Below are 27,500 nucleotides of genomic sequence, written 5' to 3'. Positions count from 1 at the left end.
ACATACAAAACCCTGAGAGCTGTTAACGCTTTATGGGCTCTACTTCATACCTATATGGGACAACGCGCCACCGGTTTCCCTACACTTATTTACTGGGCTGGAGCATAACTGGTCTCTCTCGCTCAATTTTGATAGATATTTGAGGCCTAACGCGTAAGCAGTCAGCGGTAGTGATGGTAATAATGGCATTGGCAGCAGTAATATAATGATGACAACGATGATGTTGATGGTGATGAGGATGATGATGATGATTGGTGGTAGGTGGTGATAATTGTAATAGTAGTAATAATAATAATAATAATAATAATAATAATAATAATAATAGTATATAATAATAATAATAATAATAATAATAATAATAATAATAATAATAATAATGATGATGATGATATAATGGCAATATTCTCGGCCACTTTTCTCCTTTTTTTCTTTTCTTCTTCTTCTTCTTCTTCTTCTTCTTCTTCTTCTTCTTCTTCTTCTTCTTCTTCTTAATCGTCCTCTTCTTTCTTCACATTTTTGTTATTATTATTATTATTATTATTATTATTATTATTATTATTATTATTATTATTATTATTATTATTATTATTGTTATTATTATTACTACTATTACATATTATTATACTACCACCCACTGTCACTACCATAATAAGCTCTCCTTGTTACACTACCATTACTCTGCCTACTCGCCCCACTGACACGCCAGAGAGAGAGAGAGAGAGAGAGAGAGAGAGAGAGAGAGAGAGAGAGAGAGAGAGAGAGAGAGAGAGAGAGAGAGAGAGAGAGAGAGAGAGAGAGATTGTATTTGTCGTATCTGATAGACTGATGTGAGACGTGTTTGATTAATGACAATAATGATGATGATAGTAGTAGTAGTAGTAGTAGTAGTAGTAGTAGTAGTAGTAGTAGTAGTAGTAGTAGTAAGTGTTGTTGTAATAATAACAATAGTAGTAGTAATTGTAATGATAATAACACAATTTTATAAACTCCAGGGAATTATAAAAAAGAGTGATCGCAGGAAAAAAACAAAAACAAAAAAACAAAAAACAAAAAACAAAATTCAACACGACGGAAGGAGGAGCTACAGAGAGGCGGAGGCACCGGGCGAGGACGTGAGGTGGAGAGGAGCTGGAGTGGCGATGCTGGGAACACACTCGGAAAATGAGACTCAAGAAAAGAACTAAAGGTATTTGACACATGACAGAGAAGCAAGGCAGCGGCGGTGAAGAGTGAGAGTGACGCAGAGGAGCAGGAGCGGAGGGGACAGTGATGAAGTGAGAGGGAAGGAGTGCGGCAGCAAGTGGTTGTGTTTGAATGGACCTTGTTGACAGTTTGGAGGAGAATAAGAGGAAGAGGAAGTGAAGTGCCAGTGTAGAGCAGGGGCCTGAGGGGGACTCTTGTAAGGAGGCAACTTGAAAGGAAGAGGAGGAAGAAGGGTAGAGAAGTACATGTAAGAGGAGGAGTCTAAGGGAGGGGCACGCTGAGGGCACTTATAATCTCCTGAAGGCAAGAACACCTGCCGAGGCCCAGACGCAAGTGACACAGTTGTTGTTTATAGTGTACTGAGAAACTTGAGGAGCGAAGGAGAGGAGAAGCGGCCGAAAGGAAGGAGCAGCAGCAGGAGGCGGTGGAATAAGGCGGCTGGTGGTGCCCCTCAGACCGCCTCTTTCTTCCCGCCTCGTCCGCAGCATGCCCACTGCGCTCATCATCTTTGACCACGTGTTCCTGCTCATCCTGTTCCTGATCGCGCTGTTCTTCGGCGTGCTGGCTCTCATGGTGAGGCACAGGCGGGGCGTGTCGCTCATGTCAGGCGCCGCTGCTCCGCTCCTCTAAGCGTAGCCGCCCATCACCCCGCCCACCCCGCGCCAGTCAAGGAGGAGCGGTCTGTCAGCTGAGAGACCACTTTCGCCCTCCCCATCAAATCTGGCATAAGTATCTCCTCGTACCAGGGAGATAACTTCAGCCGCCCGCCGCAGTCCAGCTCAGAGGGAAGGAGGTTCAGCCATAGCAAGACGACCGCTCTCCCTTAGGTTGTCTTGGGCATAACTCTTCCTCCAGTTATCGGAAGTGGACGCTCGTAGCCTTCAGACCAGCCACGCACGCACACACGGCTCTACCCGCCCCTCTGCTTCAACTCAAGGCCCGAGGGAGAACGAGGGAGGACATCCTAGCGCGTCAGAAGTGCAGCGCTTCAGTAGATCAGGATATTGTTGACCAGGGAATCCCGTGATGAGTGTACCTGTGTCGCGCTGGTGATTGGTTCCTTGGTTCCATTCTCCATTGAGTCATTCGGTCAGCCTTTGAGTCACGAAACACCGCCATCATCCCCATATTTGTTGTCTTTCTCTCCTTGTAGTTGATGCAAAGGATTCTTTCCTCCCGCCCACCTGTCCGTGTGTTGCACTTGCCCGCACACGAACAGTGGAAAAGACTGGTGTTGCTCCGCCGTCAACCAGTGTGATCCTTGAGTAGAGTGTGTCTGTCTGTGTTCGTCACGTATCGGTCAAAGAAGTCAAGGGGGTGACATTACCTGCACTTCTATCTCACATCGCCATATACACACACACACACACACACACACACACACACACACACACACACACACACACACACACAAACTGAACTAACTTCCCAGAAACACAGCTGTCACGCATCGCCGCCTCCTCTCCTGTCTCAACACACCACCACCACCACCACCACCACCACCACTTCCCTCACCATGAACGCCCTGCTGGCCCTAGACGCGGGGTTCCTCGGGCTGCTGCTGGTGGTGGCCGTGGCTTGCTTCGTGTACACAGTGGTCCCGCCCTTGAGAGCCTCCCCGCGCTTCACCCACCTCACCCACGTCATCACCCCGGAGATACCTAGGCCAGGGGACGCCGCCGCTCCTGTCGTGGACGTGTGAGCGAGGGTCCTGTGGGAGGGAGGGATGGGGAGGGACGGGTAGAGGGATGGGGTAGAATAGTAAAGGTCAAGGGGGTGTATTGTATGTATGTTTGTGTGTATGATGGGGTGTGTCTGTTAGGATGATTGACTTTGTGTGTGTGTAGAGAGAGAGAGAGAGAGAGAGAGAGAGAGAGAGAGAGAGAGAGAGAGAGAGAGAGAGAGAGAGAGAGAGAGAGAGAGAGAGAGAGAGAGAGAGAGAGTATGGCTTGGTTCACGTAAGGTGTTCATTTGTTCATTTCCGTGTTTGTTCATTCATTCAGTTGTTTGTTTGTGTGATAGTTAACTGGTGATTTCCATTATTTGATGATGTGTTGTCTATCCGAGCTGGTGAATGACTGGGGGCCTGACTTGGTGAGCTGCAGGATGATCCAGGGTGAAGAGCAGGAAGAAGAGGAGGAGGAGGAGGAGGAAGGGTTTAATTAATGCAGGGGTGAAAAAAGGGAGTATTAGACATTAGTTATTCACGTCGTTAAAGCGTGTGACCTGATAGAGTGTGATTGGTTCCTGCCTGGTCCCCCGCGTGGTGATTGGTGCGCTGGCTGAGGGAAGGGCGCCGCGGCTCCTTGGTGTTCGTCATGTTGCAACATTTAGTACAGATGTTCTCGTGATTTATTTATTTATTTATTTATTTTTGATATATTTTTCTGTATTTTACATGTGACCTGACAAATAAACGTTCCGGTGTATTTATGTAGCAACTAAGTAATTTCTTCGTTTGTTGTGTGATTCCATCTTTGTACTTTTTTGTAAAGAAAACCAAGCGACTGTTTATATATATATATATATATATATATATATATATATATATATATATATATATATATATATATATATATATATATATATATATATATATATATATATATATATATATATATATATATATAATTTTATTTATTTATTTTTTTTCTCCTCCATTCGTGCCGCCTGGTGAAGTGGGCCTGGGTGACTCTTGTCTTGGTGATCGTTCCTTCGTGTTGCTTTTCTAGATGCAAATGTTTTTTTTTTTTTTTTTCATTTATTTTTATGTAATGTTTTATGGCTCACCTCAGGACAACGCGACCTTCGTTCAGTGTGAATCATGTTAATTACGTAGCTCGGCGGAGTATTTTTCTTTAATGAATCTTGTATGATACTGAGGAGCTTGTATAGACTGTAGGGTGTTTAGCTGTCATGTGTTGCTGCACTATGATGGATGATGGCCAGGGAGTAAGGAGGAGGTGACGAGTGTTGGTGACCCCAGAGTGACCGCCTCTTCACGTTTTGGTGACCGTCATCCTTACCTGCGTGTTGTACATCCTGCATTCGTGGCTTTGTGTTACTGTAGCCAAGATGCAATAGTTTACAGCAGTCATAAAGGTTGATAGGCTTTTCTTCAGGTGTTTTGTTAGTTGTTAAGTTAGGTGGTATAGTTCCCCTGCATCATTACCTACAGCCACGTCACAGGCCAGGCCGCGGGGCAGGCGGTGGGCACAGCGCCTGCCTGCCTGCCTGCTTCACGTCTTGTGTCATCACCAGGACTTGAGTCGCGTTAGCCTCATTTCTTTATTAGTTTTTCATTTTTATTTATTTGTTATTCCCTCTTCCACGGCCAAAGTTGTACTCGTAATTGTAAGGATACTCCCGAAGCTCCCGCCAGATGTCTCTGCAACTGTGCGGGCTTCGTGAACCATATCAGATGTCACCTGGGCTGTGAGTTTACCTCACGGCACGCACCACACGTGAGCCACCCACTGTTCCAGGACAGCCGCTGTGAGCCAGGGCTTTGTCTGCAGCGATGCTTGATAGCGGTCCATGCTGTGCACCAGATCGGCCCTGCTGCACAGTGAGGTAACAATGTAGCAGCCTTGTGAAGCCTGTCATTGCACACGTGGACCAAGGCTGAGGGCTGGAAAGTAAACAAAGGAAGGCTCATCGGATGGCTGCCAGTGAGATCGATGGGATGTGAGTACACGGGAGTCGCATCTGTACTTCCGCTGACCGCCTGGCCATCACACTGGGGATCACTGAGCAAAGGTGGCGTGTAGTGCACAGGTGACCCGTAACCTCGCCGCCACCCTCACCCGACACCACTATTGCCACACACCACAGTGGTTACCAGTGTTGGTGGTAGTGGTGCCTGTATTGCTGGTGATGGTGGTGGTGGTGGACACAATACTCGATGTATGATGAGCAACTCAAATACTCTCAGATAAAAATAGATACTTTAATCTATAGATCTTCAAGACATTTGTCTGTCTATATTTTTTGAGCGCCAGTCCCACAAAACAGAGCTTATATTGGTGTAGAGTAAAGGTGACGAACTGAATACCTCCCCGAGGGAAGCGCGCCGAGCACACCCTCGCCCACCTGAGGCAGGCACCCAAGTACCGTCTGGCTGACATGAAGCAAGCCGAGTACCGCACCACTGACGTGAAGAAAGTGAGCCTCGGCTAAACACAATACGAGCCTGGTACCCGCCTCGTTAACACGGAGGCGAGGCAAGCCCCGCCACGCTGACCCAAGGGAGGCGAGCCGACATAAACACCATTCTTATCTCGGTGTTCAGGATCGTCCTAAAATGTAAAATGAATAAAATATATTAAGAAAAGAAGAGTGTTTATCTATCTTCTTTTTTTTTTGTGTGTGTGTGTGTGTGTGTTTGCTTTTTTGTCTGTGTGCGTGCATGCGTGCATGCGTGCGTGCGTCCGTGCGTGCGTGCGTGCGTGCTTGCCTGCCTACAAGCGTGCGTGCGTGCCTGCAAGCATGCGTGCGTGCGTAAGGTAAGTCCTGACAACACGTAAAGAGACGTGTTCACTCATATACTTCCACAGTCACAGTATATATAAAAATTGCATTGTTTTATTAATGTTTTCACGGAAAACTCACAGATAGAGACGCACCGAGAGAGAGAGAGAGAGAGAGAGAGAGAGAGAGAGAGAGAGAGAGAGAGAGAGAGAGAGAGAGAGAGAGAGAGAGAGCTGGGATGGAGGGGATGGATGGGGGGCAAATATCCATCATAAGTTTGTAGATGTAGTACGTTAATAAGAACAGAAGAACATAAGAAAATAAGTGAAGCTGCACGTGGCAGTCCCTGTATGAACTTGGTCCCAAACAAAGGTACACAATGCATCACTGGGTAAACTTGCTCCCAAACAAAGCTTATAGAACACAATGCATCACTGGGTAAACTTGCTCCCAAACAAAGGTACACAATGCATCACTGGGTAAACTTGCTCCCAAACAAAGCTTATATTACACAATGCATCACTGGGTAAACTTGCTCCCAAACAAAGCTTATATTACACAATGCATCACTGGGTAAACTTGCTCCCAAACAAAGCTTATATTACAAAATGCATCACTGGGTAAACTTGCTCCCAAACAAAGCTTATATTACACAATGCATCACTGGGTAAACTTGCTCCCAAACAAAGCTTATATTACACAATGCATCACTGGGTAAACTTGCTCCCAAACAAAGCTTATAGAACACAATGCATCACTGGGTAAACTTGCTCCCAAACAAAGGTACACAATGCATCACTGGGTAAACTTGCTCCCAAACAAAGCTTATATTACACAATGCATCACTGGGTAAACTTGCTCCCAAACAAAGCTTATATTACACAATGCATCACTGGGTAAACTTGCTCCCAAACAAAGCTTATATTACAAAATGCATCACTGGGTAAACTTGCTCCCAAACAAAGCTTATATTACACAATGCATCACTGGGTAAACTTGCTCCCAAACAAAGGTACACAATGCATCACTGGGTAAACTTGCTCCCAAACAATGGTACACAATGTATCACTGGGTAAACTTGCTCCCAAACAAAGCTTATATTACACAATGCATCACTGGGTAAACTTGCTCCTAAACAAAGCTTATAGTACATAATATATCACTGGGATAAACATGTCCCGGGGTAAATTTGGCTCCATACAAAGCGTAGAGTAATGCTACACAGCACATCACTGGGGTAAACTTCTCCCGTGCAAAGCATTTACGTGGTACTTCCACACAACACATCACTGGGGAAAACTCCCCATACAACGCATATAGTACTTCCACAGAACACATCACTGGGGAAAACTGTCCCCATACAACGCATATAGTACTTCCACACAACACATCACTGGGGAGGAAAATTGTCCCATACATACGGTATATATGTTTTTTAATGGTGGTGTCCAACGTTCTGAGCCCGCCAGTCCATCCACAGTGCCACGGGTACCACAAAACACACGCAAGGAGTCGGCAGAGTCGTGACGCTGCTGGAGCACTGAAACACTCAGGGGGTCGTCGCCTCATCGCAGAGACTCCTGCCGCCCACCTTGTCTTGTTTCTAAGAGTGTCTTCAGCGTTTCTTCCCGCCGCCGCCACGTATCCTCGCCTTGAACCGCCGCGCCGCCGCCGCAACCGCCGCCACGTATTCTTGCCTTGAGTCGGCGTCGCCCCCGCCGCGTATCCTCGCCTTGAGCCGTCGCTGCCGCCTCTGCCGCGTATCCTCGCCTTGAGCCGCCGCCGCCGCTGCCGCGTATCCTCACCAGGAGCCGCCAACGCCGCGTATCCTCTCCTTGAGCCGTCGCCGCCGCCGCATAACCTCGCCTTGAGCCGCCGCCTCCGCGCGTATCTTCGCCTTGAGCCGCCGCTGTGAATACATTTGTTGTTCTTTCTGCTATTTTGTTGACGCTTTGTCTTCCCGCTGCGTGTGCTCGCCTCGATGAACCGGTGCGTCCTGCCCTCTGACCGCTGCTGTCTGAGAGGGCGCTCACTCCTTGAGGCACCGCCGCGTGTTGCCTTGGTACAGGGCGCGATGACGCTTCATCATGGTGGCCCTGCGCCACTGTTCCCCCACCTGGAAGGTTACGGTGTGGCGGGCGTAGCTCACCACGGCGTTGTACTTGGTGAGGAGGTCAGTCCCTGTGATGAAATCAAAGCGACACTGGTTGATCCCCCGCAGCGGCTCAGCGTGCAGGCAGCAGCCGTCGCCGATGTCCAGCGCCACGCGTTTTGGTAATTTTGGGACTCCGCTTTGTTCAATCAGCATCCTGCGGCACCTCTTGGACACGTGCAGGCCATAGGCTCCCGTGTCCACCAGCATGGCCGCGGCCATTCTCTTCTCCCCGTGTCTCGTCTCCACCCTCAGCACGTCCAGCAGCCTGGACACGCGGGGCTTCCTCACCTTCCGCCGCAGTTAGTGTGGCTTGCGCACGAAGATGTCGCTGCCGCCAGCACGGAACGCCTGCACCATGTCGCCGCGCCGCAGGTGGTGCGAGTCCAGCAGAAGCTCGTTGCCGCCGTCGTAGTAAGGCTCCAGCCACTCCGGGTAGACCAGGGCGGGGCGTGTCCACCACCACGCCGCTGCCCAGGTCCACGGTGATGCTCTCCAGTCGCACCACGTCCATGTCCGTGGGGCCGTCCCACAGCTGGATCACCATGGGGGCGGTGGGCTCGTGGCCTGTGATGAGGCCCAGCCGCCTGGCCATGTTCCAGAACACAACGGTCCCGTTGGAGCCGGAGTCCAGCACCGCGCTGCACTCGTATCCGTTCACGACCACCACCAGCTGGTTCTTGGCGCTGACGGACAGGCGCGGGTGGGCGCCCAGGCGCGGCTTCTTCACGGGCACGCTGGGAGGCTCCAGCGTGAGCTGCAGCACCGGCGTGCCCTCCTCCAGTTTTCGCTTTTTGGTCTGCATTGCTTGGGTTGGGTAGTCACTCATCTTTGCTTACTTTTTGTCTCTCTCTCTCTCTCTCTCTCTGTTTCTCTCTCTCTGTTTCTCTCTCTCTTACTCTCTCTTACTATTGCCAATGCTCACACGTACGAGGGGGGTATTGCTTCGCATCTCTTGGAGAGAGTCGGGTTGGGGGAGAAGGAGCTTGGAGTTAGTGCCGTGGCACGTCACGTGTCTCAGCCAATAGGCTATCGAGAATACCTGAGCACGCCACGTCTCAGCCAATAGGAGCCTCTATCGAGAACACCTGAAGGTTGGGAAAGGAAGCGGCACTCCACACGCCTCACGGAATTGCAGTCCCTCGTGGAGAACACTTGCAGGTGACTACTTCCAGATTACTGCGAAGTGCTGCCCGCCACGCGCCATTTCTTGAAAGGCCGGCAGAAATACAAGGCAGCTGCTGAGTCAGTGACAACAGATCACTTTTTTTCTGTCAGCGAAAAAAAAAAAAAAAAAATTGGTTGAAATGTGGATTGCGAGGAGCAAGCTTTGCTACACTGCTGCACTCTCACTGGAGAGAGAGAGAGAGAGAGAGAGAGAGAGAGAGAGAGAGAGAGAGAGAGAGAGAGAGAGAGAGAGAGAGAGAGAGAGAGAGAAAATACATTACACCATCAAGAAATGCAAAATACTCGTAAGACACGTACAACTCTTCACCTCCCTCATTATGCACAGAGAAACATGAAGGAGGACAAAACAGCAGCAGATTTATTGGCCCTGACGAGGCTGTTCGCGACAGTAGGAAATGAATACAAACCAACACAAGTACACACACACACACACACACACACACACACACACACACACACACACACACACACACACACACACACACACACACGGGAGTATAACAAAACTTCCTCGCTCTGATACACTCAATCATCAGAGAAGGAGACATTCCGTTTTCTTTGTGGTCTCCATATAGAAGGAAGGTTGGGAGGGGGAGGATGGCAGTGGGGGGGAAAGGAGGGGATCATAAGAACATAAGAAATAAGGGAAGCTGCAAGAAGCGACGAGGTTTGCACGTGGCAGTCTCTGTATGAAATATACCTACCTATTTCCATCTATTATCCCCATCCATAAACCCATCTAATCTTCTGTTAAAGCTCCCTAATATTCTAGCACTAACAACATGATTACTGAGTTCATTTCACTCATCTACCACTCTATTTGAGAACCAATTTCTTCCTATCTCCTTCCTAAACCTAAATTTTTCAAGCTTGAACCCATTATTTCTTGTTCTATCCTGGTAGCTGATCCTAAGAATTTTGCTTACATCCCCCTTGTTATAACCCTTATACCACTTAAAGACTTCTATCAAGTCCCCTCATAACCTACGTCTCTCTTAGGAATGTAAATTTAACAGCTTCAATCTCGCCTTGTAAGGAATACTCCTCATTCCCTGTATCCTTTTAGTCATTTTCCTCTGCACTGATTCTAATAGACCTATATCTTTCCTGTAATGTGGGGACCAGAACTGCACAGCGTATTCTAGATGAAGTCTGACCAGCGTCAAGTATAACTTTAATATTGCTTCCGGCCTTCTACTTTTAAAACTCCTAAAAATGAATCCTCGTACCCTATTTGCCCTGTTTTTGGCCTCTATGGATTTCTTTTCTAGACGGAGTTCAGAGCTAACAATAACTCCTAAATTTTTCTGGTACCCTGTACCTATCAGAGTTTCGTTGTTTAATGTGTACCTACTGTGTGGGTTTCTTTTACCTACGCTAAGTACTTCGCATTTGTTGATATTAAATTGCATTTGCCTTCTCTGCGTCCATTCATTCATTCTATATTAATCTGCCTGCAAGGCGATGGATCATGAAAGGAAAAGATACAAGGGGAAAAAAAAAAATGGAGAGGAAAAATAATTTAGGTGCTGGAAACTGGAAAGAGATAGAAATGGAGAGAGAGAGAGAGAGAGAGAGAGAGAGAGAGAGAGAGAGAGAGAGAGAGAGAGAGAGAGAGAGAGAGAGAGAGAGAGAGCTGGGATGGATGGAGTGGAGGGAATGGCGCGAATATCCACCATAAGTATGCAGATGCAGTACGTTAATAAGAAAACAAGAACATAAGAAAATAAGGGAAGCTGCACGTGGCAGTCCCTGTATTAACTTGCTCCCAAACAAACGTACACAATGCATCACTGGGTAAACTTGCTCCCAAACAAAGGTACACAATGCATCAATGGGTAAACTTGCTCCCAAACAAAGCTTATATTACACAATGCATATATTACACAATGCATGTATTACACAATGCATATATTACACAATGCATCACTGGGTAAACTTGCTCCCAAACAAAGGTACACAATGCATCAATGGGTAAACTTGCTCCTAAACAATGGTACACAATGCATCACTGGGTAAACTTGCTCCCAAACAAAGCTTATATTACACAATGCATCACTGGGTAAACTTGCTCCCAAACAAAGCTTATATTACACAATGCATCACTGGGTAAACTTGCTCCCAAACAAAGGTACACAATGCATCACTGGGTAAACTTGCTCCCAAACAAAGCTTATATTACACAATGCATCACTGGGTAAACTTGCTCCCAAACAAAGCTTATATTACACAATGCATCACTGGGTAAATTTGCTCCCAAACAAAGCTTATATTACACAATGCATCACTGGGTAAACTTGCTCCCAAACAAAGCTTATATTACACAATGCATCACTGGGTAAACTTGCTCCCAAACAAAGCTTATATTACACAATGCATCACTGGGTAAATTTGCTCCCAAACAAAGCTTATATTACACAATGCATCACTGGGTAAACTTGCTCCCAAACAAAGCTTATATTACACAATGCATCACTGGGTAAACTTGCTCCTAAACAAAGCTTATAGTACATAATATATCACTGGGATAAACATGTCCCGGGGTAAATTTGGCTCCATACAAAGCGTAGAGTAATGCTACACAGCACATCACTGGGGTAAACTTCTCCCGTGCAAAGCATTTACGTGGTACTTCCACACAACACATCACTGGGGAAAACTCCCCATACAACGCATATAGTACTTCCACAGAACACATCACTGGGGAAAACTGTCCCCATACAACGCATATAGTACTTCCACACAACACATCACTGGGGAGGAAAATTGTCCCATACATACGGTATATATGTTTTTTAATGGTGGTGTCCAACGTTCTGAGCCCGCCAGTCCATCCACAGTGCCACGGGTACCACAAAACACACGCAAGGAGTCGGCAGAGTCGTGACGCTGCTGGAGCACTGAAACACTCAGGGGGTCGTCGCCTCATCGCAGAGACTCCTGCCGCCCACTTTGTCTTGTTTCTAAGAGTGTCTTCCGCGTTTCTTCCCGCCGCCGCCACGTATCCTCGCCTTGAACCGCCGCGCCGTCATCGCAACCGCCGCCACGTATTCTTGCCTTGATTCGGCGTCGCCCCCGCCGCGTATCCTCGCCTTGAGCCGTCGCTGCCGCCTCTGCTGCGTATCCTCGCCTTGAGCCGCCGCCGCCGCTGCCGCGTATCCTCACCAGGAGCCGCCAACGCCGCGTATCCTCTCCTTGAGCCATCGCCGCCGCCGCATAACCTCGCCTTGAGCCGCCGCCTCCGCGCGTATCTTCGCCTTGAGCCGCCGCTGTGAATACATTTGTTGTTCTTTCTGCTATTTTGTTGACGCTTTGTCTTCCCGCTGCGTGTGCTCGCCTCGATGAACCGGTGCGTCCTGCCCTCTGACCGCTGCTGTCTGAGAGGGCGCTCACTCCTTGAGGCACCGCCGCGTGTTGCCTTGGTACAGGGCGCGATGACGCTTCATCATGGTGGCCCTGCGCCACTGTTCCCCCACCTGGAAGGTTACGGTGTGGCGGGCGTAGCTCACCACGGCGTTGTACTTGGTGAGGAGGTCAGTCCCTGTGATGAAATCAAAGCGACACTGGTTGATCCCCCGCAGCGGCTCAGCGTGCAGGCAGCAGCCGTCGCCGATGTCCAGCGCCACGCGTTTTGGTAATTTTGGGACTCCGCTTTGTTCAATCAGCATCCTGCGGCACCTCTTGGACACGTGCAGGCCATAGGCTCCCGTGTCCACCAGCATGGCCGCGGCCTTTCTCTTCTCCCCGTGTCTCGTCTCCACCCTCAGCACGTCCAGCAGCCTGGACACGCGGGGCTTCCTCACCTTCCGCCGCAGTTAGTGTGGCTTGCGCACGAAGATGTCGCTGCCGCCAGCACGGAACGCCTGCACCATGTCGCCGCGCCGCAGGTGGTGCGAGTCCAGCAGAAGCTCGTTGCCGCCGTCGTAGTAAGGCTCCAGCCACTCCGGGTAGACCAGGGCGGGCGTGTCCACCACCACGCCGCTGCCCAGGTCCACGGTGATGCTCTCCAGTCGCACCACGTCCATGTCCGTGGGGCCGTCCCACAGCTGGATCACCATGGGGGCGGTGGGCTCGTGGCCTGTGATGAGGCCCAGCCGCCTGGCCATGTTCCAGAACACAACGGTCCCGTTGGAGCCGGAGTCCAGCACCGCGCTGCACTCGTATCCGTTCACGACCACCACCAGCTGGTTCTTGGCGCTGACGGACAGGCGCGGGTGGGCGCCCAGGCGCGGCTTCTTCACGGGCACGCTGGGAGGCTCCAGCGTGAGCTGCAGCACCGGCGTGCCCTCCTCCAGTTTTCGCTTTTTGGTCTGCATTGCTTGGGTTGGGTAGTCACTCATCTTTGCTTACTTTTTGTCTCTCTCTCTCTCTCTCTCTCTGTTTCTCTCTCTCTGTTTCTCTCTCTCTTACTCTCTCTTACTATTGCCAATGCTCACACGTACGAGGGGGGTATTGCTTCGCATCTCTTGGTGAGAGTCGGGTTGGGGGAGAAGGAGCTTGGAGTTAGTGCCGTGGCACGTCACGTGTCTCAGCCAATAGGCTATCGAGAATACCTGAGCACGCCACGTCTCAGCCAATAGGAGCCTCTATCGAGAACACCTGAAGGTTGGGAAAGGAAGCGGCACTCCACACGCCTCACGGAATTGCAGTCCCTCGTGGAGAACACTTGCAGGTGACTACTTCCAGATTACTGCGAAGTGCTGCCCGCCACGCGCCATTTCTTGAAAGGCCGGCAGAAATACAAGGCAGCTGCTGAGTCAGTGACAACAGATCACTTTTTTTCTGTCAGCGAAAAAAAAAAAAAAAAAAATTGGTTGAAATGTGGATTGCGAGGAGCAAGCTTTGCTACACTGCTGCACTCTCACTGGAGAGAGAGAGAGAGAGAGAGAGAGAGAGAGAGAGAGAGAGAGAGAGAGAGAGAGAGAGAGAGAGAGAGAGAGAGAGAGAGAGAGAGAGAGAGAAAATACATTACACCATCAAGAAATGCAAAATAAGACACGTACAACTCTTCACCTCCCTCATTATGCACAGAGAAACATGAAGGAGGACAAAACAGCAGCAGATTTATTGGCCCTGACGAGGCTGTTCGCGACAGTAGGAAATGAATACAAACCAACACAAGTACACACACACACACACACACACACACACACACACACACACACACACACACACACACACACACACACACACACACACGGGAGTATAACAAAACTTCCTCGCTCTGATACACTCAATCATCAGAGAAGGTGACATCCCGTTTTCTTTGTGGTCTCCATATAGAAGGAAGGTTGGGAGGGGGAGGATGGCAGTGGGGGAGAAAGGAGGGGATCATAAGAACATAAGAAATAAGGGAAGCTGCAAGAAGCGACGAGGTTTGCACGTGGCAGTCTCTGTATGAAATATACCTACCTATTTCCATCTATTATCCCCATCCATAAACCCATCTAATCTTCTGTTAAAGCTCCCTAATATTCTAGCACTAACAACATGATTACTGAGTTCATTTCACTCATCTACCACTCTATTTGAGAACCAATTTCTTCCTATCTCCTTCCTAAACCTAAATTTTTCAAGCTTGAACCCATTATTTCTTGTTCTATCCTGGTAGCTGATCCTAAGAATTTTGCTTACATCCCCCTTGTTATAACCCTTATACCACTTAAAGACTTCTATCAAGTCCCCTCTTAACCTACGTCTCTCTTAGGAATGTAAATTTAACAGCTTCAATCTCGCCTTGTAAGGAATACTCCTCATTCCCTGTATCCTTTTAGTCATTTTCCTCTGCACTGATTCTAATAGACCTATATCTTTCCTGTAATGTGGGGACCAGAACTGCACAGCGTATTCTAGATGAAGTCTGACCAGCGTCAAGTATAACTTTAATATTGCTTCCGGCCTTCTACTTTTAAAACTCCTAAAAATGAATCCTAGTACCCTATTTGCCCTGTTTATGGCCTCTATGGATTTCTTTCCTAGACGGAGTTCAGAGCTAACAATAACTCCTAAATTTTTCTGGTACCCTGTACCTATCAGAGTTTCGTTGTTTAATGTGTACCTACTGTGTGGGTTTCTTTTACCTACGCTAAGTACTTCGCATTTGTTGATATTAAATTGCATTTGCCTTCTCTGCGTCCATTCATTCATTCTATATTAATCTGCCTGCAAGGCGATGGATCATGAAAGGAAAAGATACAAGGGGAAAAAAAAAAAATGGAGAGGAAAAATAATTTAGGTGCTGGAAACTGGAAAGAGATAGAAATTCAGAGAGAGAGAGAGAGAGAGAGAGAGAGAGAGAGAGAGAGAGAGAGAGAGAGAGAGAGAGAGAGAGAGAGAGAGAGAGAGAGAGAGAGAGCTGGGATGGATGGAGTGGAGGGAATGGCGCGAATATCCACCATAAGTATGCAGATGCAGTACGTTAATAAGAAAACAAGAACATAAGAAAATAAGGGAAGCTGCACGTGGCAGTCCCTGTATTAACTTGCTCCCAAACAAACGTACACAATGCATCACTGGGTAAACTTGCTCCCAAACAAAGGTACACAATGCATCAATGGGTAAACTTGCTCCCAAACAAAGCTTATATTACACAATGCATATATTACACAATGCATGTATTACACAATGCATATATTACACAATGCATCACTGGGTAAACTTGCTCCCAAACAAAGGTACACAATGCATCAATGGGTAAACTTGCTCCTAAACAATGGTACACAATGCATCACTGGGTAAACTTGCTCCCAAACAAAGCTTATATTACACAATGCATCACTGGGTAAACTTGCTCCTAAACAATGGTACACAATGCATCACTGGGTAAACTTGCTCCCAAACAAAGCTTATATTACACAATGCATCACTGGGTAAACTTGCTCCCAAACAAAGCTTATATTACACAATGCATCACTGGGTAAATTTGCTCCCAAACAAAGCTTATATTACACAATGCATCACTGGGTAAACTTGCTCCCAAACAAAGCTTATATTACACAATGCATCACTGGGTAAACTTGCTCCCAAACAAAGCTTATATTACACAATGCATCACTGGGTAAATTTGCTCCCAAACAAAGCTTATATTACACAATGCATCACTGGGTAAACTTGCTCCCAAACAAAGCTTATATTACACAATGCATCACTGGGTAAACTTGCTCCTAAACAAAGCTTATAGTACATAATATATCACTGGGATAAACATGTCCCGGGGTAAATTTGGCTCCATACAAAGCGTAGAGTAATGCTACACAGCACATCACTGGGGTAAACTTCTCCCGTGCAAAGCATTTACGTGGTACTTCCACACAACACATCACTGGGGAAAACTCCCCATACAACGCATATAGTACTTCCACAGAACACATCACTGGGGAAAACTGTCCCCATACAACGCATATAGTACTTCCACACAACACATCACTGGGGAGGAAAATTGTCCCATACATACGGTATATATGTTTTTTAATGGTGGTGTCCAACGTTCTGAGCCCGCCAGTCCATCCACAGTGCCACGGGTACCACAAAACACACGCAAGGAGTCGGCAGAGTCGTGACGCTGCTGGAGCACTGAAACACTCAGGGGGTCGTCGCCTCATCGCAGAGACTCCTGCCGCCCACTTTGTCTTGTTTCTAAGAGTGTCTTCCGCGTTTCTTCCCGCCGCCGCCACGTATCCTCGCCTTGAACCGCCGCGCCGTCATCGCAACCGCCGCCACGTATTCTTGCCTTGATTCGGCGTCGCCCCCGCCGCGTATCCTCGCCTTGAGCCGTCGCTGCCGCCTCTGCTGCGTATCCTCGCCTTGAGCCGCCGCCGCCGCTGCCGCGTATCCTCACCAGGAGCCGCCAACGCCGCGTATCCTCTCCTTGAGCCATCGCCGCCGCCGCATAACCTCGCCTTGAGCCGCCGCCTCCGCGCGTATCTTCGCCTTGAGCCGCCGCTGTGAATACATTTGTTGTTCTTTCTGCTATTTTGTTGACGCTTTGTCTTCCCGCTGCGTGTGCTCGCCTCGATGAACCGGTGCGTCCTGCCCTCTGACCGCTGCTGTCTGAGAGGGCGCTCACTCCTTGAGGCACCGCCGCGTGTTGCCTTGGTACAGGGCGCGATGACGCTTCATCATGGTGGCCCTGCGCCACTGTTCCCCCACCTGGAAGGTTACGGTGTGGCGGGCGTAGCTCACCACGGCGTTGTACTTGGTGAGGAGGTCAGTCCCTGTGATGAAATCAAAGCGACACTGGTTGATCCCCCGCAGCGGCTCAGCGTGCAGGCAGCAGCCGTCGCCGATGTCCAGCGCCACGCGTTTTGGTAATTTTGGGACTCCGCTTTGTTCAATCAGCATCCTGCGGCACCTCTTGGACACGTGCAGGCCATAGGCTCCCGTGTCCACCAGCATGGCCGCGGCCTTTCTCTTCTCCCCGTGTCTCGTCTCCACCCTCAGCACGTCCAGCAGCCTGGACACGCGGGGCTTCCTCACCTTCCGCCGCAGTTAGTGTGGCTTGCGCACGAAGATGTCGCTGCCGCCAGCACGGAACGCCTGCACCATGTCGCCGCGCCGCAGGTGGTGCGAGTCCAGCAGAAGCTCGTTGCCGCCGTCGTAGTAAGGCTCCAGCCACTCCGGGTAGACCAGGGCGGGCGTGTCCACCACCACGCCGCTGCCCAGGTCCACGGTGATGCTCTCCAGTCGCACCACGTCCATGTCCGTGGGGCCGTCCCACAGCTGGATCACCATGGGGGCGGTGGGCTCGTGGCCTGTGATGAGGCCCAGCCGCCTGGCCATGTTCCAGAACACAACGGTCCCGTTGGAGCCGGAGTCCAGCACCGCGCTGCACTCGTATCCGTTCACGACCACCACCAGCTGGTTCTTGGCGCTGACGGACAGGCGCGGGTGGGCGCCCAGGCGCGGCTTCTTCACGGGCACGCTGGGAGGCTCCAGCGTGAGCTGCAGCACCGGCGTGCCCTCCTCCAGTTTTCGCTTTTTGGTCTGCATTGCTTGGGTTGGGTAGTCACTCATCTTTGCTTACTTTTTGTCTCTCTCTCTCTCTCTCTCTCTGTTTCTCTCTCTCTGTTTCTCTCTCTCTTACTCTCTCTTACTATTGCCAATGCTCACACGTACGAGGGGGGTATTGCTTCGCATCTCTTGGAGAGAGTCGGGTTGGGGGAGAAGGAGCTTGGAGTTAGTGCCGTGGCACGTCACGTGTCTCAGCCAATAGGCTATCGAGAATACCTGAGCACGCCACGTCTCAGCCAATAGGAGCCTCTATCGAGAACACCTGAAGGTTGGGAAAGGAAGCGGCACTCCACACGCCTCACGGAATTGCAGTCCCTCGTGGAGAACACTTGCAGGTGACTACTTCCAGATTACTGCGAAGTGCTGCCCGCCACGCGCCATTTCTTGAAAGGCCGGCAGAAATACAAGGCAGCTGCTGAGTCAGTGACAACAGATCACTTTTTTTCTGTCAGCGAAAAAAAAAAAAAAAAAATTGGTTGAAATGTGGATTGCGAGGAGCAAGCTTTGCTACACTGCTGCACTCTCACTGGAGAGAGAGAGAGAGAGAGAGAGAGAGAGAGAGAGAGAGAGAGAGAGAGAGAGAGAGAGAGAGAGAGAAAATACATTACACCATCAAGAAATGCAAAATAAGACACGTACAACTCTTCACCTCCCTCATTATGCACAGAGAAACATGAAGGAGGACAAAACAGCAGCAGATTTATTGGCCCTGACGAGGCTGTTCGCGACAGTAGGAAATGAATACAAACCAACACAAGTACACACACACACACACACACACACACACACACACACACACACACACACACACACACACACACACACACACACACACACGGGAGTATAACAAAACTTCCTCGCTCTGATGCACTCAATCATCAGAGAAGGAGACATCCCGTTTTCTTTGTGGTCTCCATATAGAACAGGGGTGTCAAACTCATTTATCCCAAGGGGCCAGATTTCACCTTCACATTCAATGTGCGGGCCAGATAATCACGTATGACCATAATAATATTAATAATAATAATAATAATAATAATAATAATAATAATAATAACAATAATAATAATAATAATAATAATAGGTAATTATATAATAATAATAATAATAATAATAATAATAATAATAATAATAATAATAGATAATATTATAATAATAATAATAATAATAATAATAATAATAATAATAATAATAATAATAATATATTCTACCTTCACTCGCGTTTGCACACACGTAACCAAAAGATAAACCAGTAAAGAAAAGGAAGCATCATTTACCTTAATTCCTGGTCGTGCTGCTCCCAGAAACTTGGCACCTCTTGGTCTGTACAAGTTCGTCTATGTTTGGCGCCAGAGACTGAGCAATGGCTACTTTCAGTGTTGAGTTGAGGTGTTCATTAGTGAGCCGAGACCTGAGTCCAGACTTGTTCAAGTTCATCAGTGAGAAGAGTTGCTCACAGACATAGGTACTGCCGAACATTGACATAATCTTTGATGCCAAACATTTGATTCGAGGATATCTTGGCCCAACATATTGATAGAATGTACCAATATCAACACTTGAGAACTTTTCCTTCAACGCAGAATCGCACTGAAGATCAATTAGTTCTAACTGAATATCCTCTGGTGTCTCATCAGGATTTGCAGCGAAAGGATTTCGAAAGATCGAGAAATCACTCTCAAGGTTCTTTAAGTCTGCAAATCTTTCTCCAAATTCGTTCAGTAACTTGGAAATCATGTTGCAGTACTTTTCTCTGCTGATAATTCCACGAAACTCAGGTGTGCTTTGCAATGATTTCAGTGTAGGAAAGTGTGCAGCATTATTCGCTGCTAGTTGACGTTCAAAAAGTTTGAGCTTCACCTCAAAAGCACGAATGGACTCATGCATGTCTGTCACCAATTTATTGCGACCTTGCAGTCTTGTATTGAGCAAATTCAAGTGTTCTGTCATATCTACCATGAAGGCTAAATCTTGAAGCCAATCATAGTCTTTCAGTTCCTGGACATTTCTTCCTTTGTTATGCATGAAACTTTGTATTTCACTTCTTAATTCATAAAAGCGCTTCAGCACAATTCCCCGGCTTAACCAACGAACATCAGTGTGATAAGGCAGACCGTGAGAGTGAGTTTCCTCCAATAGGCAGTTGAACTGTCTGTGGTTCAGACCTCGCGCTCGTATAAAGTTTACTGCCTTGACAACAACATCCATAACGTGATCCATCTTTAATATTTTACTGCAAAGCACTTCCCTGTGAATTATGCAATGAACACTGTGAATTTGATGGTCTGAATTCAGGGTGAGTAGTTTTTCCTTTAACTTTGCTGTCACGCCAGGCTTTCTACCAACCATTTGAGATGCTCCATCTGTTGTCAGACTCACAGTTTTCTTCCAGTCAACACCTATCCTATCAAGTGCACCAGTCAAACTCACAAATATATCATCCCCTGTTGTTGTTCCTTTCATTGGTACTAATTCCACAAATTTTTCAGTTACCTGCATATTTTCATCAACACCACGTATGAACACTGCTAGTTTGAATTATGTCAGTAATGTCTGTACTTTCATCGATTGCTACAGAAAATGCTACAAATTTAGCAACTTTTTCTTTGAGCTATTAAGATTTTCTGACAGTTCATTTACTCTTTCTGCAACTGTATTTCTTGAAAGGCTTATGTTTGCAAATGATCTACGTTTTTCAGGGCAAATATCTTCTGCGGCCATCATCATGCATTTCTTTATAAAGTCCTCTTCTGAAAATGGTTTCGATGACACAGCTATTTCCCGTGCAATCCTATAACTTGCCCGTACTGCAGTGTCACTGGCTTCATGAACACGCTGATACACTGACTGCTGCCTTTTGAGAGACTGTTCTAGCGTCTTTACTTTTTCTTCACGAAGTTTTCCACTATACACATCATACTTTGAAGCATGAGTGCTTGTGTAATGTCGCCGAATGTTATATTCTTTTGACACCGCTATAATTTGGTTGCAAATCAAACAAGTTGGTTTTCCATTCACTTCAGCAAAAAAGTAAGATATTTTCCACTTTTCCTGCATCACACGATGTTCTTCAGTAACTGTTCGCTTCTTGGAAATCATGATGAGATGATATGCAGTAAGAGTCACACCAAAATCTGACGCTGTGACGCTCTCGAAGGACAAAGCAGGACTGAAGTCAAAAGCCGATTCTCGGTGAGACGGAGGAATGACGAGTTATGGTCACGTCTAATACATGTATATTACGGAGCAGGGCCCGTACGACTACGTGTATTCTCGTCACCTATAGTCACTGGCTTTGGAACGCAGTCGACGAGACGAAATGGTCACATGATTTACGTAAAAATATATGAGAATAATTCATTCACTACAAAACACGATAGAAAACTTGAAGCAGATGGTAAAGTTCCTGCTGGTGACATTGTGTTTGCAATCACTTACTTTAATTAAGAAAAATACTTTTAACAATAACACACACACACACACACAGAGAGAGAGAGAGAGAGAGAGAGAGAGAGAGAGAGAGAGAGAGAGAGAGAGAGAGAGAGAGAGAGAGAGAGAGAGAGAGAATGTTGGCGGGTGACGGCGAGCCGGACACACACACACACACACACACTTGACGAGGTTGGGAGTTACTATACCACAGAGGAACATCACCGCCCAAAAAATATAATAGTATCTTTATATCTTTATATAATGACTTTAAAATGCAAAGGGCTGGCTGGCTTAATCATTCCTGTAAAAAGACCAACTGTAAGACTGAAATATGAGACGTGCCGCGGGCCGCACATAGTAGTGTGGCGGGCCGCATGCGGCCCGCGGGCCGCGTGTTTGACACCCCTGATATAGAAGGAAGGTTGGGAGGGGGAGGATGGCAGTGGGGGAGAAAGGAGGGGATCATAAGAACATAAGAAATAAGGGAAGCTGCAAGAAGCGACGAGGTTTGCACGTGGCAGTCTCTGTATGAAATATACCTACCTATTTCCATCTATTATCCCCATCCATAAACCCATCTAATCTTCTGTTAAAGCTCCCTAATATTCTAGCACTAACAACATGATTACTGAGTTCATTTCACTCATCTACCACTCTATTTGAGAACCAATTTCTTCCTATCTCCTTCCTAAACCTAAATTTTTCAAGCTTGAACCCATTATTTCTTGTTCTATCCTGGTAGCTGATCCTAAGAATTTTGCTTACATCCCCCTTGTTATAACCCTTATACCACTTAAAGACTTCTATCAAGTCCCCTCTTAACCTACGTCTCTCTTAGGAATGTAAATTTAACAGCTTCAATCTCGCCTTGTAAGGAATACTCCTCATTCCCTGTATCCTTTTAGTCATTTTCCTCTGCACTGATTCTAATAGACCTATATCTTTCCTGTAATGTGGGGACCAGAACTGCACAGCGTATTCTAGATGAAGTCTGACCAGCGTCAAGTATAACTTTAATATTGCTTCCGGCCTTCTACTTTTAAAACTCCTAAAAATGAATCCTAGTACCCTATTTGCCCTGTTTATGGCCTCTATGGATTTCTTTCCTAGACGGAGTTCAGAGCTAACAATAACTCCTAAATTTTTCTGGTACCCTGTACCTATCAGAGTTTCGTTGTTTAATGTGTACCTACTGTGTGGGTTTCTTTTACCTACGCTAAGTACTTCGCATTTGTTGATATTAAATTGCATTTGCCTTCTCTGCGTCCATTCATTCATTCTATATTAATCTGCCTGCAAGGCCATGGATCATGAAAGGAAAAGATACAAGGGGAAAAAAAAAAAATGGAGAGGAAAAATAATTTAGGTGCTGGAAACTGGAAAGAGATAAAAATGGAGAGAGAGAGAGAGAGAGAGAGAGAGAGAGAGAGAGAGAGAGAGAGAGAGAGAGAGAGAGAGAGAGAGAGAGCTGGGATGGATGGAGTGGAGGGAATGGCGCGAATATCCACCATAAGTATGCAGATGCAGTACGTTAATAAGAAAACAAGAACATAAGAAAATAAGGGAAGCTGCACGTGGCAGTCCCTGTATTAACTTGCTCCCAAACAAACGTACACAATGCATCACTGGGTAAACTTGCTCCCAAACAAAGGTACACAATGCATCAATGGGTAAACTTGCTCCCAAACAAAGCTTATATTACACAATGCATATATTACACAATGCATGTATTACACAATGCATATATTACACAATGCATCACTGGGTAAACTTGCTCCCAAACAAAGGTACACAATGCATCAATGGGTAAACTTGCTCCTAAACAATGGTACACAATGCATCACTGGGTAAACTTGCTCCCAAACAAAGCTTATATTACACAATGCATCACTGGGTAAACTTGCTCCCAAACAAAGCTTATATTACACAATGCATCACTGGGTAAACTTGCTCCTAAACAATGGTACACAATGCATTACTGGGTAAACTTGCTCCCAAACAAAGCTTATATTACACAATGCATCACTGGGTAAACTTGCTCCCAAACAAAGCTTATATTACACAATGCATCACTGGGTAAACTTGCTCCCAAACAAAGCTTATATTACACAATGCATCACTGGGTAAATTTGCTCCCAAACAAAGCTTATATTACACAATGCATCACTGGGTAAACTTGCTCCCAAACAAAGCTTATATTACACAATGCATCACTGGGTAAACTTGCTCCTAAACAAAGCTTATATTACACAATGCATCACTGGGTAAACTTGCTCCCAAACAAAGCTTATATTACACAATGCATCACTGGGTAAACTTGCTCCTAAACAAAGCTTATAGTACATAATATATCACTGGGATAAACATGTCCCGGGGTAAATTTGGCTCCATACAAAGCGTAGAGTAATGCTACACAGCACATCACTGGGGTAAACTTCTCCCGTGCAAAGCATTTACGTGGTACTTCCACACAACACATCACTGGGGAAAACTCCCCATACAACGCATATAGTACTTCCACAGAACACATCACTGGGGAAAACTGTCCCCATACAACGCATATAGTACTTCCACACAACACATCACTGGGGAGGAAAATTGTCCCATACATACGGTATATATGTTTTTTAATGGTGGTGTCCAACGTTCTGAGCCCGCCAGTCCATCCACAGTGCCACGGGTACCACAAAACACACGCAAGGAGTCGGCAGAGTCGTGACGCTGCTGGAGCACTGAAACACTCAGGGGGTCGTCGCCTCATCGCAGAGACTCCTGCCGCCCACCTTGTCTTGTTTCTAAGAGTGTCTTCAGCGTTTCTTCCCGCCGCCGCCACGTATCCTCGCCTTGAACCGCCGCGCCGTCACCGCAACCGCCGCCACGTATTCTTGCCTTGAGTCGGCGTCGCCCCCGCCGCGTATCCTCGCCTTGAGCCGTCGCTGCCGCCTCTGCCGCGTATCCTCGCCTTGAGCCGCCGCCGCCGCTGCCGCGTATCCTCACCAGGAGCCGCCAACGCCGCGTATCCTCTCCTTGAGCTGTCGCCGCCGCCGCATAACCTCGCCTTGAGCCGCCGCCTCCGCGCGTATCTTCGCCTTGAGCCGCCGCTGTGAATACATTTGTTGTTCTTTCTGCTATTTTGTTGACGCTTTGTCTTCCCGCTGCGTGTGCTCGCCTCGATGAACCGGTGCGTCCTGCCCTCTGACCGCTGCTGTCTGAGAGGGCGCTCACTCCTTGAGGCACCGCCGCGTGTTGCCTTGGTACAGGGCGCGATGACGCTTCATCATGGTGGCCCTGCGCCACTGTTCCCCCACCTGGAAGGTTACGGTGTGGCGGGCGTAGCTCACCACGGCGTTGTACTTGGTGAGGAGGTCAGTCCCTGTGATGAAATCAAAGCGACACTGGTTGATCCCCCGCAGCGGCTCAGCGTGCAGGCAGCAGCCGTCGCCGATGTCCAGCGCCACGCGTTTTTGGTAATTTTGGGACTCCGCTTTGTTCAATCAGCATCCTGCGGCACCTCTTGGACACGTGCAGGCCATAGGCTCCCGTGTCCACCAGCATGGCCGCGGCCATTCTCTTCTCCCCGTGTCTCGTCTCCACCCTCAGCACGTCCAGCAGCCTGGACACGCGGGGCTTCCTCACCTTCCGCCGCAGTTAGTGTGGCTTGCGCACGAAGATGTCGCTGCCGCCAGCACGGAACGCCTGCACCATGTCGCCGCGCCGCAGGTGGTGCGAGTCCAGCAGAAGCTCGTTGCCGCCGTCGTAGTAAGGCTCCAGCCACTCCGGGTAGACCAGGGCGGGCGTGTCCACCACCACGCCGCTGCCCAGGTCCACGGTGATGCTCTCCAGTCGCACCACGTCCATGTCCGTGGGGCCGTCCCACAGCTGGATCACCATGGGGGCGGTGGGCTCGTGGCCTGTGATGAGGCCCAGCCGCCTGGCCATGTTCCAGAACACAACGGTCCCGTTGGAGCCGGAGTCCAGCACCGCGCTGCACTCGTATCCGTTCACGACCACCACCAGCTGGTTCTTGGCGCTGACGGACAGGCGCGGGTGGGCGCCCAGGCGCGGCTTCTTCACGGGCACGCTGGGAGGCTCCAGCGTGAGCTGCAGCACCGGCGTGCCCTCCTCCAGTTTTCGCTTTTTGGTCTGCATTGCTTGGGTTGGGTAGTCACTCATCTTTGCTTACTGTTTTGTCTCTCTCTCTCTCTCTCTCTCTGTTTCTCTCTCTCTGTTTCTCTCTCTCTTACTCTCTCTTACTATTGCCAATGCTCACACGTACGAGGGGGGTATTGCTTCGCATCTCTTGGAGAGAGTCGGGTTGGGGGAGAAGGAGCTTGGAGTTAGTGCCGTGGCACGTCACGTGTCTCAGCCAATAGGCTATCGAGAATACCTGAGCACGCCACGTCTCAGCCAATAGGAGCCTCTATCGAGAACACCTGAAGGTTGGGAAAGGAAGCGGCACTCCACACGCCTCACGGAATTGCAGTCCCTCGTGGAGAACACTTGCAGGTGACTACTTCCAGATTACTGCGAAGTGCTGCCCGCCACGCGCCATTTCTTGAAAGGCCGGCAGAAATACAAGGCAGCTGCTGAGTCAGTGACAACAGATCACTTTTTTTCTGTCAGCGAAAAAAAATTTTGGTTGAAATGTGGATTGTGAGGAGCAAGCTTTGCTATACTGCTGCACTCTCACTGTTGAGAGAGAGAGAGAGAGAGAGAGAGAGAGAGAGAGAGAGAGAGAGAGAGAGAGAGAGAGAGAGAGAGAGAGAGAGAGAGAGAGAGAGAGAGAGAGAAAATCATGCATATATATACCGTTTGAATAACTAAGGCACATTTGAAAACCGCAATAAGTTGTCTGGTGTGGATGGAAGTCCAGGGACACGTTAGGTGAGGCAATGTTGGCTCCGACCTGTGGCGTCATCTTAGGTGGTGACTGTGTGTGGCTTGCTCTCCCGTGTGCGTGCCAGTAATTGTGGTTGTCTTGAGTGAACACTTTTACACACTCGTCCCTCGCTCCATCCGTCCCCTTCACCCATCACTCAACAATTTCAACGTGCATCTTCCACTGACTACTGATGATGAGTGTCGGTGAAATGGGATGTGTATTGAGGCACTAAACGACAAGGTAATGATTTAGATGGGCATGGCTTGTGTGTATGTGTGTGTGTTTGTGTGTGAAGAAGATTCAAATATGACTTCTTAGTGCAGGATGATGTGGAGAAGAAGGAGGAGGAGGAGGAGGAGGGGGAGAAGGAGACATTCAAAAGAGATTGATATACATTTAATTTTGAGAGAGAGAGAGAGAGAGAGAGAGAGAGAGAGAGAGAGAGAGAGAGAGAGAGAGAGAGAGAGAGAGAGAGAGAGAGAGAGAGAGAGAGAGAGAATACATCACACCACCAAGAAAGAAATGCAAAATAAGACACGTACAACTCTTCACCTCCCTCATTATGCACAGAGAAACATGAAGGAGGACAAAACAGCAGCAGATTTATTGGCCCTGAAGAGGCTGTTTGCGACAGTAGGAAATGAATACAAACCAACACAAGTACACACACACACACACACACACACACACACACACACACACACACACACACACACACACACACACACACACACACACACACACACGGGAATATAAGAGAAAACTTCCTCGCTTTGGTGCACTCAATCATCAGAGGCAGACATTTCGTTTTCTTTGTGGTCTCCATATAGAAGGACAGGTGGTGAAGGGGGGGGGGGCAGTGGGAGGCAAGAAGGGGCGCATGAAACGAAAAGATACGAGGCGAAGAAGAAACAGTAGGAAGGGGAAATAATTTAGGTGCTGGAGACTGGGAAGAGATGGAAGTGGAGAGAGATAGATAGATAGATAGATAGAGAGAGAGAGAGAGAGAGAGAGAGAGAGAGAGAGAGAGAGAGAGAGAGAGAGAGAGAGAGAGAGAGAGAGAGAGAGAGAGAGAACAAAAGTGTCGACCATTATGAGCAACCACTCTGAGGTCAAGAGGGACACACACACACACACACACACACACACACACACACACACACA

At 48.0% G+C, this 27,500-nt stretch overlaps 1 protein-coding gene and 1 long non-coding RNA gene across 3 annotated transcripts in view; both read left to right on the top strand.

Moving 5' to 3' along the window:
- The window catches only part of LOC135091519 (uncharacterized), a 13,445-nt gene extending 7,909 nt beyond the window's left edge, over positions 1 to 5,536 (top strand). Inside the window, exon 2 of the long non-coding RNA XR_010262539.1 lies at positions 993 to 5,536. This is a non-coding gene — a long non-coding RNA (uncharacterized LOC135091519). The remainder of the gene's footprint in view (positions 1 to 992) is intronic.
- LOC135091506 (tyrosine-protein phosphatase non-receptor type 13-like) overlaps positions 1 to 27,500 on the top strand; it is a 148,100-nt gene that overhangs the window by 21,817 nt on the left and 98,783 nt on the right. The window lies entirely within an intron of this gene.

This window comes from Scylla paramamosain, chromosome 3 (assembly GCF_035594125.1).
Source record: "Scylla paramamosain isolate STU-SP2022 chromosome 3, ASM3559412v1, whole genome shotgun sequence".
Taxonomy (NCBI): domain Eukaryota; kingdom Metazoa; phylum Arthropoda; class Malacostraca; order Decapoda; family Portunidae; genus Scylla; species Scylla paramamosain.
The sequence above is the reverse complement of the archived record's forward strand: the minus strand, read 5'-3'. Positions and strand labels throughout refer to the sequence as shown.